The 9,716-nt window shown below is 37.7% G+C and overlaps 1 non-coding gene across 1 annotated transcript; it reads right to left on the bottom strand.

Annotated features, from left to right (window-relative positions):
- Window positions 1-3,093: 3,093 nt before the first annotated feature.
- LOC116587356 lies at window positions 3,094-3,200 on the bottom strand. Its single transcript, XR_004284381.1, has one exon. It is a non-coding gene; the product is annotated as a U6 spliceosomal RNA (small nuclear RNA).
- Window positions 3,201-9,716: the final 6,516 nt, after the last annotated feature.

The raw sequence follows: 9,716 nt of genomic DNA, 5'->3' as shown, positions 1-9,716 counted from the left end.
TAGGACTTCTAGTACTATGTTGAATAGCAGTGGTGATAATGGACATCCCTGCCGTGTTCCTGACCTTAGCGGAAAAGCTTTCAGTTTTTCTCCATTGAGAATATTTGCGGTGGGTTTTTCATAGATGGATTTGATGATATTGAGGTATGTGCCCTCTATCCCTACACTTTGAAGAGTTTTGATCAGGAAGGGATGCTGTACTTTGTCAAATGATTTTTCAGCATCTATTGAGAGTATCATATGGTTCTTGTTCTTTCTTTTAGTGATGTGTTGTATCACATTGACTGATTTGCGGATGTTGAACCAACCTTGCAGCCCTGGAATAAATCCCACTTGGTCGTGGTGAATAATCCTTTTAATGCACTGTTGAATCCTATTGGCTAGTATTTTGGTGAGAATTTTTGCATCTGTGTTCATCAAGGATATTGGTCTATAGCTCTCTTTTTTGATGGGATCCTTGTCTGGTTTAGGGATCAAGGTGATGCTGGCCTCATAAAATGAGTTTGTAAGTTTTCCTTACGTTTCTATTTTTGGAACAGTTTCAGGAGAATCAGAATTAGTTCTTCTTTAAATGTTTGGTAGAATTCCCCCGGGAAGCCATCTGGTCCTGGGCTTTTGTTTATTTGGAGATTTTTAATGACTGTTTCAATCTCCTTACTGGTTATAGGTCTGTTCAGGCTTTCTACTTCTTCCTGGTTCAGTTGTGGTAGTTTATATGTTTCTAGGAATGCATCCGTTTCTTCCAGATTGTCAAATTTGTTGGCGTAGAGTTGCTCATAGTATGTTCTTGTAATAGTTTGTATTTCTTTGGTGTTAGTTGTGATCTCTCCTCTTTCATTCATGATTTTATTTATTTGGGTCCTTTCTCTTTTCTTTTTGATAAGTCTGGCCAGGGGTTTATCAATTTTATTAATTCTTTCAAAGAACCAGCTCCTAGTTTCATTGATTTGCTCTATTGTCTTTTTGGTTTCTATTTCACTGATTTCTGCTCTGATCTTTATGATTTCTCTTCTCCTGCTGGGCTTAGGGTTTCTTTCTTGTTCTTTCTCCAGCTCCTTTAGGTGTAGGGTTAGGTTGTGTACCTGAGACCTTTCTTGTTTGTTGAGGAAGGCTTGTACCGCTATGTTTTCCTCTCAGGACTGCCTTTGTTGTGTCCCACAGATTTTGAACTGTTGTATTTTCATTATCATTTGTTTCCATGATTTTTTTCAATTCTTCTTTAATTTTCCGGTTGACCCATTCATTCTTTAGAAGGATGCTGTTTAGTCTCCATGTATTTGGGTTCTTTCCAAACTTCCTCTTGTGGTTGAGTTCTAGCTTCAAAGCATTGTGGTCTGAAAATATGCAGGGAATGATACCAATCTTTTGATAACAGTTGAGTCCTGATTTAGGACCGAGGATGTGATCTATTCTGGAGAATGTTCCATGTGCACTAGAGAAGAATGTGTATTCTGTTGCTTTGGGATGAAATGTTCTGAATATATCTGTGATGTTCATCTAGTCCAGTGTGTCGTTTAAGGCCTTTATTTCCTTGCTGATCTTTTGCTTGGATGATCTGTCCATTTCAGTGAGGGGAGTGTTAAAGTCCCCTATTATTATTGTATTATTGTTGATGTGTTTCTTTGATTTTGTTAATTGGTATATAGTTGGCTGCTCCCACGTTGAGGGCATAGATATTTAAAATTGTTAGATCTTCTTGTTGGACAGACCCTTTGAGTATGATATAGTGCCCTTCCTCTTCTCTTATTATAGTCTTTGGCTTAAAATCTAATTGATCTGATATAAGGATTGCCACTCCTGCTTTCTTCTGATGTCCGTTAGCATGGTAAATTCTTTTCCACCCCCTCACTTTAAATCTGGAGGTGTCTTCGGGCTAAAATGAGTTTCTTGGAGGCAACATATAGATGGGTTTTGTTTTTTTATCCATTCTGATAGCCTGTGTCTTTTGACAGGGGCATTTAGCCCATTAACATTCAGGGTAACTATTGAGAGATATCAATTTAGTGCCATTTTATTGCCTGTAATGTGACTGTTACTGTATATTGTCTCTGTTTCTTACTGATCTACCACTTGTAGGCTCTCTCTTTGCTTAGAGGACCCCTTTCCATATTTCCTGTAGAGCTGGTTTGATGTTTGCAAATTCTTTCAGTTTTTGTTTGTCCTGGAAGCTTTTAATCTCTCCTTCTATTTTCAATGATAGCCTAGCTGGATATAGTATTCTTGGCTGCGTGTTTTTCTTGTTTAGTGCTCGGAAAATATCATGCCAGCTCTTTCTGGCCTGCCAGGTCTCTGTGGATAAGTCAGCTGCCAATCTAATATTTTTACCATTGTATGTTACAGACCTCTTTTCCCGGGCTCCTTTCAGGATTTTCTCTTTGTCACTAAGACTTGTAAATTTTACTATTAGGTGACGGGGTGTGGGCCTATTCTTATTTATTTTGAGGGGCATTCTCTGAACCTCCTGAATTTTGATGCTCATTCCCTTTGCCATATTGGGGAAATTCTCCCCAATAATTCTCTCCAATACACCTCTGCTCCCCTCTCTCTTTCTTCTTCTTCTGGAATCCCAATTGTTCTAATGTTGTTTCGTCTTATGGTGTCACTTATCTCTCGAATTCTCCCCTCATGGTCCAGTAGCTGTTTTTCCCTCTTTTGTTCAGCTTCTTTTTTCTCTGTCATTTGGTCTTCTATATCACTAATTCTTCCTTCTGCCTCATTTATCCTAGCAGTGAGAGCTTCCATTTTTGATTGCACCTCATTAATAGCTTTTTTGATTTCAACTTGGTTAGATTTTAGTTCTTTTATTTCTCCAGAAAGGGCTTTTATATCTCCCGAGAGGGTTTCTCTAATATCTTCCATGCCTTTTTCGAGTCCGGCTAGAACCTTGAGAATTGTCATTCTGAACTCTAGATCTGACATATTACCAATGTCTGTATTGATTAGGTCCCTAGCCTTTGGTACTGCCTCTTGTTCTTTTTTTGTGGTGAATTTTTCCGCCTTGTCATTTTGTCCAGATAAGAGTATATGAAAGAGCAAGTAAAATACTAAAAGTGTGGCAACAACCCCAAGAAAATATGGTTTAACCAAACAGAAAAAAATATGGAACACTTCACAAATTTGCATGTCATCCTGGTGCAGGGGCCATGCTAATCTTCTCTGTATCGTTCCAATTTTAGTATATGTGCTGCCGAAGTGAGCACTCAGTGTTCTTTTTGACGAGTTTCTTCCTTTATTTGCATATATATATTCAAATATATATATATTTTTTTTCTCTTATCATATACTTTTATCAGTCTTCTTTTTTGTCTGTGTTTCAAAACTTCATAAATCTTACATTGAGGCCCATTAAGGCTGAACCTTCTATTTTATCTCACCTTTCCTTCCTGTCTCTCTCCCTCTCTCTTTTTTTCTTTTCCTTTTCTTTTCCTCTCATTTGGGTGGGGAACCCTGATTGCTCAGAAGCGTTCCAGGGTGCACCTTGACTGCACCACGGTCGATATATCCAGCTACACCCGTTCAGCCATCTCTAACCAAAATGACTAGGAGGAGGAATGCCCAACAGAAGAAAAATACAGAGGATGGACCTTCTGCAACAGAGCTAACGGCGATCCATGTAGACAATATGTCGGAAAGAGAATTCAGGCTACCAATTATCCAAGCAATAGCTAGGTTGGAGAAAGGCATGAATGACCAAACGGAATTGATTAGGGCCAATCTGAAAACGACCAGAGATCATGTTTTCAATATTAGGGAAGAGCTGAAAGCTACAAGGGATGAGCTTCACAATGCTCTCAATGAGTTCCAATCTAATCTAAATTCTCTCAATGCTAGGGTAAATGAGACAGAAGACGTAATTAGTGATCTGGAGGAGAAACTGATAGAGAGAAAGGATCAGGAGGAAGCCTGGAACAAATAGCTTAGAAGCCACGAAAACAGAATCAGGGAAACAAATGATGCCATGAAACGTTTCAAAGTCAGAATTATTGGAATCCCTGAAGGGCAGGAGAAAGAAAGAAGTCTAGAAGATATAGTAGAACAAGTTCTTCATGACAGTTTTCCGAATCTCATGAATGGAAACAGCGTTCATATTCTAGAGGCTGAAAGGTTTCCCCCCAAGATTACAGATTCTTGAAAGTCCTCGAGACACCTAATAGTAAGAATGAAGAATTATACTTGTAGGCAGAACCTCTTGAAAGAAGCTAGGACAAAGAAGATCCTTACGTACAGAGGAAAGCCAATCAGAATAACGTCTGACCTGTCCACAGCGACCTGGCAAGCCAGAAAGGGCTGGCAAGATATATTCAGGGCACTGAATGAGACAAACATGCAACCAAGAATACTTTATCCAGCAAGATTGACATTCAAAATGGATGGAGAGATGAAGATTTTCCAAAACAGGCAAGGCTTAAAAGACTATGCAACCACCAAGCTGATACTGCAGGACATATTAAGGGGGATTCTTTAAAGGAGGAAAAAGCCAAATAATAGCATTTATCTGAAATACAGAGACAATCTACAGAAAGAAATACTTTAAAGTTAACACGATGTCAATAAAAACGTATCTATCAATAATCACCCTCAATGTGATTGGCCTAAATTCACCTATAAAACGGCAGAGGGCTGCAGACTGGATAAAACGACAGGACCCATCCATATGTTGTCTACAAGAGACCCATTTTGAACCTAAAGATACACCTAGACTGAAAGTCAAGGGATGGAGAAACATCTTTCATGCCAATGGGCCTGAAAGAAGGCTTGGGTAGCGATTCTCATACCAGACAAATTAGATTTAAACTCAAGACTGTATTCAGAGATACAGAAGGAAACTACATCATTCTTACAGTGACTATCCACCACGATGATCTAACGATTGTAAATATCTATGCCCCCAATATGGGAGTAGCCAATTACATAAGAAAACTGTTAATCAAGATAAAGAGTCATATTGATAATGAATGCACTAATCATGGGAGATCTTAACACGCCTCTCTCAGAAATAGACAGATCATCGAAGCAGAAAATCAATAAAGAAACAAGAGCATTGAATGACACATTGTTCCAGATGGATCTCATAGATATATACAGAACATTCCACCCTAAAATAACAGAATACTCATTCTTTTGAAGTGCACATTGAACATTCTCCAGATTAGACCACATACTGGGTCACAAATCAGGACTCAACTGATACCAAAAGACTGAGATGATTTCCTGCACATTCTCAGATTACAATGCTTTGAAATTGGAGCTCAGTCACAAGGAAAAGTTCAGAAGGAACTCAAACACCTGGAAGAGAAAGACCACCTTGATTAAGAATGCTTGGATCAACCAGGAGATCAAAGAACTAAAAGAATTAATGGAAACCAGTTAGAATGAAGACACTTTGATCCAAAACTTATGGGATACAGCAAAGGCGGTCCTAAAGGGGAAATACATAGCCATCCAACCATCTCTTAAAAAATTTTTTTTTGAAAAATCCAGAACATAGCAGCTCTCTCTACACCTTAAAGAACTGGAGAATCAACAACAAATCAAACCAAATCCACACATAAGAAAGGAAATCATCAGGATTAGAGCTGAGATCGATGAGGTAGAATCCAGAGATACAGTAGAACGTATCAATGAAACTAGAAGCTGGTTTTTTGAAAGAATCAATAAGATTGATAAACCATTGGCGACACTAATCCAAAAGAAAAGAGAGAAAGCTCAAATTCATAAAATAATGAATGAAAAGGGAGAGATCACAATTAACACCAAGGAAATAGAAACAATCGTCAGAAGTTGTTATCAACAGTTATATGCCAATAAGCTAAGCAACTTAACATGAAATGGATGCATTTCTGGAAAGCTATAAACTCCCATAATTGAACCAAAAAGAAATCGACAACCTGAATAGACCAATATATAGTAACGAGATTGAAGCTGTGATCAAAAACCTCCCAAAAAACCAGAGCCTTGGACCTGATGGACTCCCTGGGGAATTCTACCAAGCTTTCAAAGAAGAAATAACACCTATTCGCCTGTAGCTGTTTCAAAAAATTGAAGCAGAAGGAAAATTTCCAGACTCTTTCTATGAAGCCAGCATTACCTTAATCCCCAAAACAGGCAAAGACCCTACCAAAAAGGAGTATTTCAGACCAATATCACTGATGAATATGGATGCTAAGAATTTCAACAAGATCGTAGCAAACAGGATCCAACAGCACATTAAAAATATTATCCATCATTGGGCGCCTGGGTGGCTCAGTGAGTTAAGCCGCTGCCTTCGGTTCAGGTCATGATCTCAGGATCCTGGGATCGAGTCCCGCATCCGGCTCTCTGCTCAGCAGGAAGCCTGTTTCCTCCTCTCTCTCTCTCTGCCTGCCTCTCTGCCTACTTGTGCTCTCTCTCTGTCAAATAAATAAATAATATCTTAAAAAAATATTATCCATCATTATCAGATGGAATTCATTCCTGTCCTACAAGGATGGTCCAACACTCACAAATCAACCGATGTGATAGAACAAGTTAAAAAGAGAGAAAAACCACATGGTCCACTTAACTGATGCAGAAAAAGCCTTTGACAAAATCCAGCATCTGTTCCTGATTAAAACACTTCAAAGTATAGGGATAGAAAGAACATTCCTGAACTTCATCAAATCTATCTATGAAAGACTCACAGCAAAGAACATCCTCAATGGGAAAAAGCTTGTAGCCTTCCCATTGAGCTCAGGAACATGACAAGGATGCCCATTCTCACCATTCTTGTTCAACATAGTATTAGAAGTCCTAGCAACAGCAATCAGACAGCAAAGAGAAATAAATAAAAGGTATCCAAATTGGCAATGAAGAAGTCAAACTCTCTCTCCGCAGATGACATGATTCTTTATATGGAAAACCCAAAAGACTTCACCCCCAAACTACTAGATCTCATACAGCAATTCAGTAAGGTGGCAGGATACAAAGTCAATGTACAGAAATCAGTGGATTTCTTATACACTAACAATGAAAATACAGAAAGGAAAATTAAATAATTGATTCCATTTACTATAACTCCAAGAACCTTAAGATACCTGGGAATAAACCTAACCAAAGAGGTAAAGGATGTGTACTCAAGGAACTACAGAACACTCATTAAAGAAATTGGAAAAGACAAGAAAAGATGGAAGACCATTCCATGCTCTTGGATTGGAAGAATAAACATTGTTAAAATGTCTATACTGCCTAGAGCAATCTATACTTTTAATGCCATTCCAGTCAAAATTCCACTGGTATTCTTCAAATAGCTGGAGCAAATAATCCAAAAATTTGTATGGAATCAGAAGAGACCCCGAATCACTAAGGAAATGTTGAAAAACAAAACAAAAATAAAACTGGGGGCATCACGTTACCTGATTTTGAGTTTCATTACAAAGCTGTGGTCACCAAGACAGCATGGTACTGGCATAAAAACAGACACATAGACCAGTGGAACAGAGTAGAGAGCCCAGATATGGACCCTTAACTCTATGGTCAAATAATCTTCGACAAAACAGGAAAAAATATACAGTGGGAAAAAGACAGTCTCTTCAATAAATGATGCTGGGGAAACTGGACAGCTATATACAGAAGAATGAAACTTGATGATTATCTTACACCGTACACAAAAATAAACTCAAAATGGATAAAAGACCTCAACATGAGACAGGAATCCATCAGAATCCTAGAGGAGAACATAGGCAGTAATCTCTTCGATATCAGCCAGAGCAACTTCTTTCAAGATATGTCTCCAAAGGCTAAGGAAACAAAAGCAAAAATAAACTTTTGGGACTTCATCAAAATCAAAAGCTTCTGCACAGCAAAGGAAACAGTCAAAAAAACAAAGAGGCAACCCACGGAATGGGAGAAGGTATTTGCAAATGACACTACAGACATAGGTTGATACCCAGGATCTATAATGAACTCCTCAAACTCAACACACACAAAACAGATAATCATATCACAAGATGGGCAGAAGATATGAACAGATACTTCTCCAATGAAGACATACAAATGGCTATCAGACTCATGGAAAAATGTTCATCATCACTAGCCCTCAGGGAGATTCAAATTAAAACCACATTGAGATAACACCTTACATCTCTTAGAATGGCCAAAATTAGCAAGACAGGAAACAACGTGTGTTGGAGTGGTGTAGAGAAGGGGGAACTTTATTCCACTGTTGGTGGGAATGCAAGTTGGTGCACCTTCTTTGGAACAGTGTGGAGATTCCTCAAGAAATTAAAAATAGAACTTCCCTATAACCATGCAATTGTACTCCTGGGTATTTACCCCAAAGATACAGATGTCGTGAAATGAAGGGGCATCTCTACCCCAATGTTTATAGCAGCAATGGCCACGGTTGCCAAACTGTGGAAAGAACCAAGATGCCCTTCAACAGATGAATGGATAAGGAATATGTGGTCATATACACTATTGAGTATTATGCCTCCATCAGAAAGGATGAATTCCCAACGTTTTTAGCAACATGGATGGGACTGGAAGAGATTATCCTGAGTGAAATAAGTCAAGCAGAGATTGTCAAGTATATTGTTTCACTTATCTGTGGAGCCTAACAAATAACATGGAGGACATGGAGAGATGAAGAGGAGAATGGAGTTGTGGGAAATTGGAAGGGGAGGTGAACCATGAGACACTATGGACTCTGAAAAGCAAACTGAGGGTTTTTAAGGGACAGGGTGTTGGAGGTTGAGGCAACCAGATGGTGGGTATTAGAGAGGACACGGATTGCATGGAGCACTGGATGTGGTGCAAAAATAATGAATACTGTTATACTGAAAATAAAAAAAAATAAAAAAAAAACAAAAAACAAAACCTTCTCATGTCCAATTCATTTATTTAATCTTTAATAATACATACACTAACATAAGTTATTTACATATTGTTTAAACCTACTTAACTCAAATTAAAAAATAGCATTCTCTGGTTAAACAGATGGCTAAATGTATCTATTGCTTATTACACAGAATAGTTTTAAATGCTAAATTTCTCTTAAGCACTTGCTGAGGAGTTCCATTTCTTGTATGATTATTCAAAATAAGAAAACAATATTACTGGAGTAACTGGTATTATTTCTGCACTTTCACAAACATACAGGTCCAAGTAGCAGATGGTGGTTCAGTCATCACCTTATGAACAGTCATTTTAGATTAAATGTCTTTGAATAATTTCCAAACAAGTGTATATATATTACTCTTTCATCTCTGCACTTGACATTTTAGATTCTTCTAAGAAAGGCAGGAGCAACAATGATTTTACACTTTCTTTAACTAGAGATTTAATCTATTGTTTTTGCTTTGTTTTGTTTTGTTTGGTTGTGTGGGTTTTTTTTTTTTTTTTTCGTTTGTATTCACTTGGGAATGTCCTATGAGATTTGGACAATACTGACTAAGTTACTAATAGTCCGAGACAGACGTAAGGCAAGGTTAGGGAAGGAATTCAGCTAATTTCTTTAGATATTTTCACAGGTGGTTAAGGGTCAATTCAGTGGTTAAAAAGAACAAATGTATTTATTCAGTTTGTTCCAATTTCAGTGTGTCTCTAAAGTTTTATGTATCATGTATCTAAATATTTTTGTCCAGTAAGTTGACAGTAATTATGTGTTTGTAAATACTAATTTATTTCCCAGTTTTTATTATATTGGCCAACAAATTCTAATAATTCAATGGAATGTGTTAATTTAATATAAATTCTTAAAG

The sequence above is a fragment of the Mustela erminea genome, chromosome 3 (genome assembly GCF_009829155.1).
Source record: "Mustela erminea isolate mMusErm1 chromosome 3, mMusErm1.Pri, whole genome shotgun sequence".
Lineage (NCBI taxonomy): Eukaryota > Metazoa > Chordata > Mammalia > Carnivora > Mustelidae > Mustela > Mustela erminea.
Note: the sequence above shows the minus strand (reverse complement) of the source record. Positions and strands in the feature narration are given on the sequence as shown.